Source organism: Branchiostoma floridae, chromosome 1, assembly GCF_000003815.2.
Source record: "Branchiostoma floridae strain S238N-H82 chromosome 1, Bfl_VNyyK, whole genome shotgun sequence".
In the NCBI taxonomy this organism is placed as follows: domain Eukaryota; kingdom Metazoa; phylum Chordata; class Leptocardii; order Amphioxiformes; family Branchiostomatidae; genus Branchiostoma; species Branchiostoma floridae.
Window position 1 is genome coordinate 34441738 of NC_049979.1, and position 10663 is coordinate 34452400.

Here is a 10663-nt window from a genome sequence, read left to right on the forward strand (position 1 = left end):
GTTCTGCGATAGGACTACTTTCCGACTAATTTACGAGGAGGCATGACCCTGATGCCGACGAAGAAATGGCAGAGTTCCCCCTTCCCGTAAGGGTCATACCTCCTCGTAATTTAGAGCTCGCAGACTCGTCGTCCGATCGAATCGCGCCTAATGTGAGGCGGGTATGGAAACTTTTTAACATATGCCCACTTGTTACGTCGACGGTAAAGATTAGACATCTAGGTGACGAGATTTAGCTTCTCAATACAGAAGTTATTCAAGCAACTGGGTGTTAACCCATGACGTTGCGTAGCTTAACGTTAGGGTGTTTGGCTCAAAGCCCAGGGGGCCTGGGTTCGAGTCCCCTGGTATGCTCCGATGTTGTACCCTTGGGAAAGCACTTTGAATGAATTTCCTCACTTCACTAAGGTGGAAATCAATGTCCAAATACCCAGTTTGGGATAGGGCGTTAGATGCATGTTTGAGAAGAGCAACACCTCGAAAACGTAAAAGGTCCCACCACATTTATCTAATTGAGTAGGGGTCCATCCCGGTGTGAGTGTGAGTCAAATAAATCATGTGCTGCTCAATACAAACCTGGTGTGTTACGTCATGGGGCTGTTTACCTGGTATCAATACAAGCAAAGTACTGAGCGTTTCATACGGATGTTTCAAACAGCTTTCGCTGGGTGCGTAGTTCTGTGGTTAGCGACCTTGTTTCTAGCTCTGGACTAAATGGTAGTGAGTTAGTATCCCGGCTCTGTTTCCCACCAGACATGCACGCTACGGGAAAAGCTTGCAGTCCTTATACCCCTGTCACATTATCGACGATCTTCGGGCGTACTTCGCAATCTCTGGAAGTTCGGCCGATTTTAAGATCGACAGAGGGTCAGCTGTATTTTTCGCCTGAAAACCGTCCCTGTCACATTGAGCGAGGCTCGGGCGATCGCCTAAGAATACATTTTATAATAATAAGCCTCCCATGACATGGCGCCACCTTTTGCACGCGGATGAGATAAGACGTTTTTGATGTCTCAGTTGTGGGAATCTTTTGAACCGCATTTAACGGACCGCACGGGCAGAATAGAAACGATCTCAGGAAAGGATTTGTGCGATAAACCCAGTCCCCACATATTGTCACAGGAGCCACAATGTCAGAATTACTCGCTAGGTCAAACAAAGTCTACATTTGCGACTGATGATCAATAAGTCGGTCTCTACTCGCCCAACAACTCAAAGCTCTGCGACCTCAAAGATCACCGGCAAGTAGTCGCTGATGTTAAGACCAGGTTTCGGTGCACAGCGAACATCGGGCGACTCATAAAAATCGTCGCTGATCACTAAAAATCGCGCGTTAATCGAGAAAACACCGGACGTATTACTTCCGAAAATGTCATTTGGAGCTCGCAAACTCGTCGTCCGATTGATTTTCGCGCAATGTGACAGGAGTATTATACCAAGATCACAGTGCACGGCAATTGATCGGACAACAAGTCCGCGAGCTTATTTTAGGCAGTAATACGCCCGGTGTTTTCTTGATCAGCACGACTTTAGGGGCGATTTTAAGGAGTTGGCCGATGCTCCCTGTGCAATCTGTTCTTAAGTTCAGCGACATGTCGCCGGCGGTCTTTAGGGCCCAGGTGTTGGGCCTGTATAAACCGACTTCATTGGTCATCGGTCGTAAATCGGATCGACGGCGCGCGCCCGTCAGTTTGGCGAGTTTTGCCGACTCACGTTCGTTTGACCTAACGTGTAATTCTGACATTTTTTTGTTCGTTTGTTTGTTTGTTTTATTGGGATCTCCGTTAGTGATACTAAATGTAGTATGAAGAACATTGTGGCTCATGCTCAGGTAGCATGTGGACTGGGTTTATCACACCAGTCCTTTTTATATTTCAGCCATACCATAGGTATGGTGAAATATATTGTATTCGTAATGTTTCTTCTTTCTTTCTTTCTCCTGTCAAATCTTCGGAACACGGTATCTCCGTTGTTCCTGAACCGATTGACTTGAAATTTGGCACAAAAGTAGAGTGGGCCAATACCCCCAGACGTTTTTTTTTTCATTTTTTTTTCATATCTGCCTTTGAAATGATTTTATTAAGGTTTTTTGGTCATCTTAAGACCAAAACTGTATATTTGGGCCCCCTGTACCCTGGTATTATAACCGAATGAGCTCAAATTTGGCACAGATGTGCCTTGATAATTCCCCCATATAAATTCAATACCACTTTTGGTGTACAGTATAACGAATTGCTTATTTTTGCGATTTTTTGGTCATTTTTTGACCAAAAAAGGAGACTTTTGGCTCCTGTACCTTGGTTTTAGAACCGGATGACCTGAAATTTAGTATAGGAGTGCCCTAGACATATGCGCACATGGATTCATTAACAGTTGAGGCATACAGTACAACAAAATGCTTAATTTTGCGATTATTTGGCCATTTTATGACCAAAAAGTACACTTTTGGCTCTTGTGCTCTGGTTTTAAAACCAAATGACCTAAATTTTGGTAAAATGGTGCACTAGATATTTATTCAAATGACACATGTATAATTTTTGTCATAGACTACGTCAAAATGATATATTTTGGGATTTATTTTGTCATTTTCCAATAGCCAGAGGGGTCAATGACCTTAAGGTCGTTGACCCCAGCTGCAGATTGCACCTACTGGCATATATGTCTATTTAATCTAATTAGATAGGTAACCAATCACTTAGCCTGAATCTATATCCTAAAGAGGGGGGGTGACAGCCAATCAGCGAGCCCGGTGTTATCTGGAAGAGTCCATTCTTACACGGAGGGGTTCATTTTTTTGTAAATTCATCCTAGGACTGGTGAAGTCTTTCATTGGGTGTATTTTTGGACAGGTCTATTTTGCAGTTTTACAGAAGGTGTGCTGGAAGAGTCTATTCTCGCACGGAGGGTTTTTTTTTAAATTCATATTTTGGACTTTGGTGACTTCTAGTTTGTCAAAGTCTTTCAGTAGGGTTATTTTTGGACTGGTCTAATTTTAAATGGATGTGCTGGAAGAGTCCATTCTTGCATGGAGGGGGGCTTTTTTTAAAATCCATTGGCATTTTTTAAAATCCATTTTTTGGACTTCAGTGATTATGTCAAAGTCCTATTTTAGCGGATGTATTTTTGGACTGCTCTACATGGAAGAGTCCATTTTTTGCACACGGAAGGGGGATTTTTTTCAAATTCAGTTTGGACGGGTGATGATTCAAAATTCAATTTTTAGTGGAAGTGTTTTTAGACTGGTCTATTATACCTTTTCATGCACTGGGACCTTTTTTTGCTAAATTCAATTTTGGATTTGGTTTCTTATTCAAAAGGCCAAGGTTTCAGTTTCAGTGGGAGTATTTCTGGACTGGTCTATTGTGCAAATTCACATAGGGTGCACTGGAGTCCATTCTTGAACGGGGGAATTTTGTAAGATTCATTTTTGGTTTAAACCGTCATTAGTAAAAGTGATTTTTCAAATGGGTGATTTTGAAATAGTCTATTGTTGCATGGGGAGGGAGATGGCTGAAATATGCTGTATTTGCTCTCAAGCAAATGTCGGCCTTTCTAGTGTTTCTTCTTTCTTTCTTTCTTTCTCCTGTCAAATCTTCGGAACACGGTATCTCCGTTGTTCCTGAACCGATTGACTTGAAATTTGGCACAAAAGTAGAGTGGGCCAATACCCCCAGACGTTTTTTTTCTTTTTTTTCATATCTGCCTTTAAAATGATTTTATTAAGTTTTTTGGTCACCTTAAGACCAAAACTGTATATTTGGGCCCCCTGTACCCTGGTATTATAACCGAATGAGCTGAAATTTGGCACAGATGTGCCTTGATAATTCCCCCATATAAATTCAATACCACTTTTGGTGTACAGTATAACGAAATGCTTATTTATGCGATTTTTTGGTCATTTTTTGACCAAAAAAGGAGACTTTTGGCTCCTGTACCTTGGTTTTAGAACCGGATGACCTGAAATTTAGTATAGGAGTGCCCTAGATATATGCGCACATGGATTCATTAACAGTTGAGGCATACAGTACAACAAAATGCTTAATTTTGCGATTATTTGGCCATTTTATGACCAAAAAGTACACTTTTGGCTCTTGTGCTCTGGTTTTAAAACCAAATGACCTAAATTTTGGTAAAATGGTGCACTAGATATTTATTCAAATGACACATGTAAAATTTTTGTCATAGATTACGTCAAAATGATATATTTGAGGATTTTTTTGTCATTTTCCAATCTGGCTATTGGAAAATGACAAAAAAATCCTCAAATATATCAGCTGCAGATTGCACCTACTGGCATATATGTCTATTTAATCTACTTAGATAGGTAACCAATCACTATAGCCTGAATCTATATCCTAAAGAGGGGGGGGTGACAGCCAATCAGCGAGCCCGGTGTTATCTGGAAGAGTCCATTCTTACACGGAGGGGTTCATTTTTTTGTAAATTCATCCTAGGACTGGTGAAGTCTTTCATTGGGTGTATTTTTGGACAGGTCTATTTTGCAGTTTTACAGAAGGTGTGCTGGAAGAGTCTATTCTCGCACGGAGGGGGGATTTTTATAAATTCATATTTTGGACTTTGGTGACTTCTAGTTTGTCAAAGTCTTTAAGTAGGGTTATTTTTGGACTGGTCTAATTTGCATTTTAAATGGGTGTGCTGGAAGAGTCCATTCTTGCATGGAGGGGGGGGTTAAAACCCATTGGCTTTTTTTAAAATCCATTTTTTGGACTTCAGTGATTATGTCAAAGTCCTATTTTAGCGGAAGTATTTTTGGACTGCTCTACTTTACATGGAAGAGTCCATTTTTTGCACACGGAAGGGGGATTTTTTTCAAATTCAGTTTGGACGGGTGATGATTCAAAATTCAATTTTTAGTGGAAGTGTTTTTAGACTGGTCTATTATACCTTTTCATGCACTGGGACCTTTTTTTTACTAAATTCAATTTTGGATTTGGTTTCTTATTCAAAAGGCCAAGGTTTCAGTGGGAGTATTTCTGGACTGGTCTATTGTGCAAATTCACATATGATAGGGTGCACTGGAGTCCATTCTTGAACGGGGGAATTTTGTAAGATTCATTTTTGGGTTAAATCGTCATTAGTAAAAGTGATTTTTCAAATGGGTGATTTTGAAATAGTCTATTGTTGCATGGGGAGGGAGATGGCTGAAATATGCTTTATTTGCTCTAAGCAAATGTCGGCCTTTCTAGTTTATGATCATTTCTATTCTACCTGTTTGTTCCATTAATTGGTTAAAATTGTACAGCTAATACATCAAAATCGATTGAACTATTGCCTTTTCGCGAGAAACGTCTTGTCTTACCTGGAGTCTTAGTTGGAAGATGTCTTTCCATCCTTCCAAGTGTAAACTTATCCGTTTAACTCGCTCTAAGAGTCCTATTGTGTACTCTTATCACATGTCTGGTACTACAATAACATCTGTAGACAGTATGCCTGACCTTGGGGTCATTGTCCAGTCGGACCTTCAGTGGAACAGTCACATCTTAAAGATGGTAGCCAGGGCCAATTCTATGACTGGTTTCATCAAAAGAACAATCGGGTTCAACTCTAGCACTGATGTACGCAAGGCACTGTACACCACATTGGTGAGAAGCATCTTAGAATACTGCTCACCTTTGTGGTCCCCTCAGTCCCGCAAACTCATGTCCCTTGTAGAAGGGGTGCAACGACGGGCGACTAAATTCATTCTAGGAGCCCACTCGAACACCCTGACCTACAAGGAACGTCTTTCCACCCTTGGTCTGTTGCCTCTTACGCACAGGCGCGAAGTGTGCGACGTCATGGTGTTTATCAAGTCAAAACCAATTGTTCACAAGTATGTATCCTTCCCTTCCAGACCCTCTAGATATCTCAGATCTCACATGCTTACCCCCATTAGAGTAAGGACATCAGCCTTCAGCTCTTCTTACATACCAAGGCTGGTCACCATCTGGAATCAGCTGAGTCCTGTCCTCCGTAATATTGGGGTTCAAGCCACTGAAAAGTCTGACATCTTGACATTCAAGCGATCGCTTGTGAGAGCCACGTTTGTGAGATTTGACACCCAGTTCAATATCGACGTCCCCTGCTCTTGGTCCACATCTTGTGGGTGTGCCTCATGCACTGCTTTAAGGCTACATTAGTATTTAATTAGCTCTTTACTCTGTATATAATGATATTTGATAATTTTGTCTATAATCAATTCTGTGTATAATTGTTACCGAATTGTATATTCATGTCTACTGACTTTTGATGTCTAATGTTTATTGTTTGATTTGGTTTCGTATTGTTTTCTATTATCATTTCAGGTTTGGGAGGACAACTTGTAAAGGTGTTGATACACCTGTTTTGTCCTCCCTTCCACTTGTTTTTGCATGTGGTAAATTCAAATAAAGAAATAAAGAAAGCTCGTCAGCGTGAGCAAGAAGTGGCGCCATGCCATAGGAGTTTCATTATGCCCCTGTCACATTTCGCGAAACTCAATCGGACGACAAGTCTGAGAGATCTAAATGACATTTTCGGCAGTAATAAGTCCGGCGTTTTCTCGATCAGCGCGCGATCACATTCTCGCTCAATGTCACAGGGACGGTTTTCAGGCGAAAAATACGGCCGACCCTCTGTCGATCTTAAAATCGGCCGACCTTACAGCGACCTCAAAGTACACCCGAAAATCATCGACAATGTAACAGGGGTATTATCGCACCTCTGTATAAGTGCAGCTCCGATTCACACTTTTCCACCTCCGAAACGTACAAGGTCCAGTTCCGGAACGCACGGTCCAGCTCCGAACCGCACGGTCCAGCTCTTGAACGCACGGTCCAGCTCTTGAACGCACGGTTCATCTCTTAAACGCGCAGTCCAGCTGCGGAACGCACGGTCCAGCTGCGGAGCGCACGGTCCAGCTGCGGAGCGCAGGTAGCTTTTTCACCACAGAATAAATATTAATAGGCCAAAAACGTTCAAAAGTTGCCCATTTTAAGAAAATTCGGGAAAGATATACAAAACATTATAGTAGAGTCTTTGGCTAACATCCTTTGAATGAATATAAAGGCCCAATACCGGCTACTTTTTGAGATAACCCCGTACCTCCCGCCCTGCTACTACATACAATATTGTGTAACCTTAGGATAGTAACATGACGGGAGGTACGGGGTAAAGATGGGACCCTTTGCCCTTTGATATCGCGATCAACAAGTACCTCTAAGCTCGTCGACTGTGTGACAGCGCTTGAAAAGGACGTACCTTGAGGAAATCAAAGTCTGTGGCGTCGGAAAAGATTAGACATCAACGTTTGTCGTTTCTTGTTGCACTTCTGTAAAAGAAATCGCCGGCAAGGTCCTTTATATCCATGACTGACAAGCTTTTGTTCCGTTTATTTCCGTGAGATCTAATCATATGAGTCGTAATTCATTGAGATGAGTTTTATCAATCATTTAACGTTATACATGAAAGACATATTCCATCTAGGCTAACTCGAAGGCGGTTGTTTTGGCGTTCGGGATGACACACACACAACGTGTATTTGAGGCGACAAATATTGTTAATATTTAAGTTGACTTGAATATGCATGCATCGTCCTCACATTTGGACTGAAAAGCACCCAAAACTCTGTCAAGGCAATATAGTTACATGTACAGGTAAAAGGGCCTACTACTGTCATGTGTCAACAATTTTTTTCCTTCGTTCTAGATTTGCATACAACAAAAGTCATGAATCGACTAATAACTCTTAGTTATGCCTGTTTGAAAATTGTTTGGTCGCCAGAAAGTCAACAGAAATCGTAATAACGTTACGTCGATGCACAACTTTTGCTTAGTTGTTAATGACAGGATCTGCAAACGACACCAGTACTCAAGTGAAATCATTATCTTCTTTGCCGAGGTAGAGATTGAATGATATTATACCATTACGCTCATGGGTCTAAATGGGATGGAGGACATTTAGCTAAGCTACTCGTCATTTCAGGCATGTTACCGGCATAGCTGCAGCCATTTATACCCATCAAGTTACCCCCGTGAGTGGAAGTATTGTTCATTATATGCATGAGATCCTGTAGGACCCCAAACTGATGCAAGCGTGCGAATAAGAAAAGGTTTGGCAAAAAAGTTGCCCTCATTAAGCCACAGCAAGTTAATTCTATGGATAACACCGTGCGCTCATCAATTTTCGCCTGGTTTCGAAAAGAAAGCAAGAGTCCCCCTGTAGGTGGTCAACATAGCAAGAAAGTACCAAAATGGGCAAATATAGTGTTGTAGCCAGTCAAACCTGCCCAAGCGGGCACCTCTTCAACCCCGTCACTTGACCATAACAGCTGCTTTTTCTCGTTCCCTTGTTTTTCACATAGACGCATGAATTAAGCGACATGGTCAAGACGGCCACCTCCCTAACGCGACCAGGTCAATTTGGGTCCTCACCCCATCATTTTCAAGCGTGTAGCGACATCTATCATTTTCACTCCATCATCCCATAGGAATGGTACGAAATGAAAATATTGTATTCGTAATGTTTCTGTTTCTTTTTCTTTCCTGCTTTCTCCTGTCACAATATCTAAGGGGATTCATCTCCTAGACCGAATGATCTGAAATTTTGCAATCTGAAATTTATGAAACATGAATATAGTCGTTTGTTTTCGGATATATATTTACTAATCAGCGTATCCATGAAAAATAGGTTGTCTCTTGTTCCAAAGTGTTTTCCTAAAATCGGCCTGGTTGGGGGATATTAGTTTGTATTCATCTAAGAACTCTGTACAACGCGTGTTTAAGATCAAAGTGAATAGTTTGGCTAAACAATTTGTGACTGAGATCCCTCTGTAATTATTAGGGTCGACTTTTGCACCACCTTTATGTAGTGCTACGATGTAGCTGGTGACCGGTGCACCATTCGCGTGGAAAGTACACTGTAGACAGGAACACATTAAACAGTTTAACTAGTGGTTCTAAGATGATGTTTGATGAGCACTTCAGCATTTCGTTGCGAATGACCTTATTACCTTTGCCAGAATGGCTAAGGTTATGTTTTAGGCTTGTGAGTCTGCCTGTCTGTGTGTGTGTTAACAGCATAACTCAAGAAGCCTTGGATGGATCCCGGTGATATTTGGTAAGTGGATAGGGGTTGGGAAAACGAAGGTCAAGTTCGATAATGGGCCCCCTAGCGGCTTGCTACGGTACTGCAGCAGAACCTCAATTTTTGATATCTCGTGTTCTGGACATGCTGTGGTTATGATTTTTGAGTGGTAGATAGCCCTTGGGGCAGAGAGTAAGTACTATAAGTTTGGACTCCCTAGCGGCTTGTTTGGAACTGCAGTCGCCAATTTCCTTTCAAACTTTGGACGAGAATAACTCGAGAACGTGTTGATGGATCGTCACGATTTTTGGTATGTAGATAGCCCAAGTAACAATGTACATTATGGAATACTAATTATGCAAATCAGCAACTAATTTGCATAATTAATGAGGAAAGTTTATAAATCCGCTGCATTTCATGATAGGACTTTCAAACTTGTCACATATATAGATGAGAAAGAGAGAAAAATCAATCCATATTAATTATGCAAATGACGACCTCATTTGCATAATTAATGAGAAAATATAAACGTGTTGACGGATCGTCATGATTTTTGGTATGTAGATAGCCAAAGGGAAGACTTACATGATGGAATTCAAATTATGCAAGTCAACAGCTAATTTGCATAATTAATGAGGAAAGTTTGTAAATCCACTGCATTCCTTTATAGGACTTTCAAACTTGTCACATTTGTAGCTGAGAGAAAGAAAGAAATATTTATACATATTAATTATGCAGATGATGATCTCATTTGCATAATCAATGACAAAATATGAACATGTTGACGGATCGTCATGATTTTTGGTATGTAGATATCCTAAGTAAAAACTTACACAATGAGATACTAATTATATAAATTAACAATTTGCATAATTAATGAGGAAAGTTGATAAATCCACTGCATTCCGTGATAGGACTTTCAAACTTGACACATATGGAACTGAGAAAGATGGCAGAGACTAAGAGGTGTATGTTTGGGTCCGGTAACATCTTTTCTTGAACTGCAGGAGCCGGTTTAGTTTCCTACTTTGAAAGAGAATAAGTCAAGAAGGGATGAAAGGATCATCATGATTTTTGGTATGCTGATAGCTTAAGTGATGCTTGATACAATTTAATATCAGTATGTAAATAGGGATCTAATTTGTATAAGCAATGGTGAAATGTTATGAACCAACTCCGGGCATATAAAATAAAATGTAATGAGTAACACATTTATGTCTACAGACATCATTCTACATAACAAACCTGGTTTATTTGGCAAATGTATGTGTTCGTGGAACTCTAGTTGCAAATTGCGCGAAGGCTAATTCCAAGTACATGTATACATGGAAATACAATAATGACAAAAATAATAATACGGTATAGACTACAGTAATGAAAATATCTTAGGGTCAGTCACTTACCAATTGAGCTAACAGGTCCAATGCAAATACCCACCCATTTGATAAGTATATGAGCTGGCCATATATCTACCTCAGCAAGTCCGTTTATCGGTGCTTCCATTGAACTGTATTGTGTCAACGCATATCGCCGCTGCAGGCAATTCATAACAAAAACACATTGGAATAAAAACGAATTCCTTTTTCTCAGATGAAGCCAA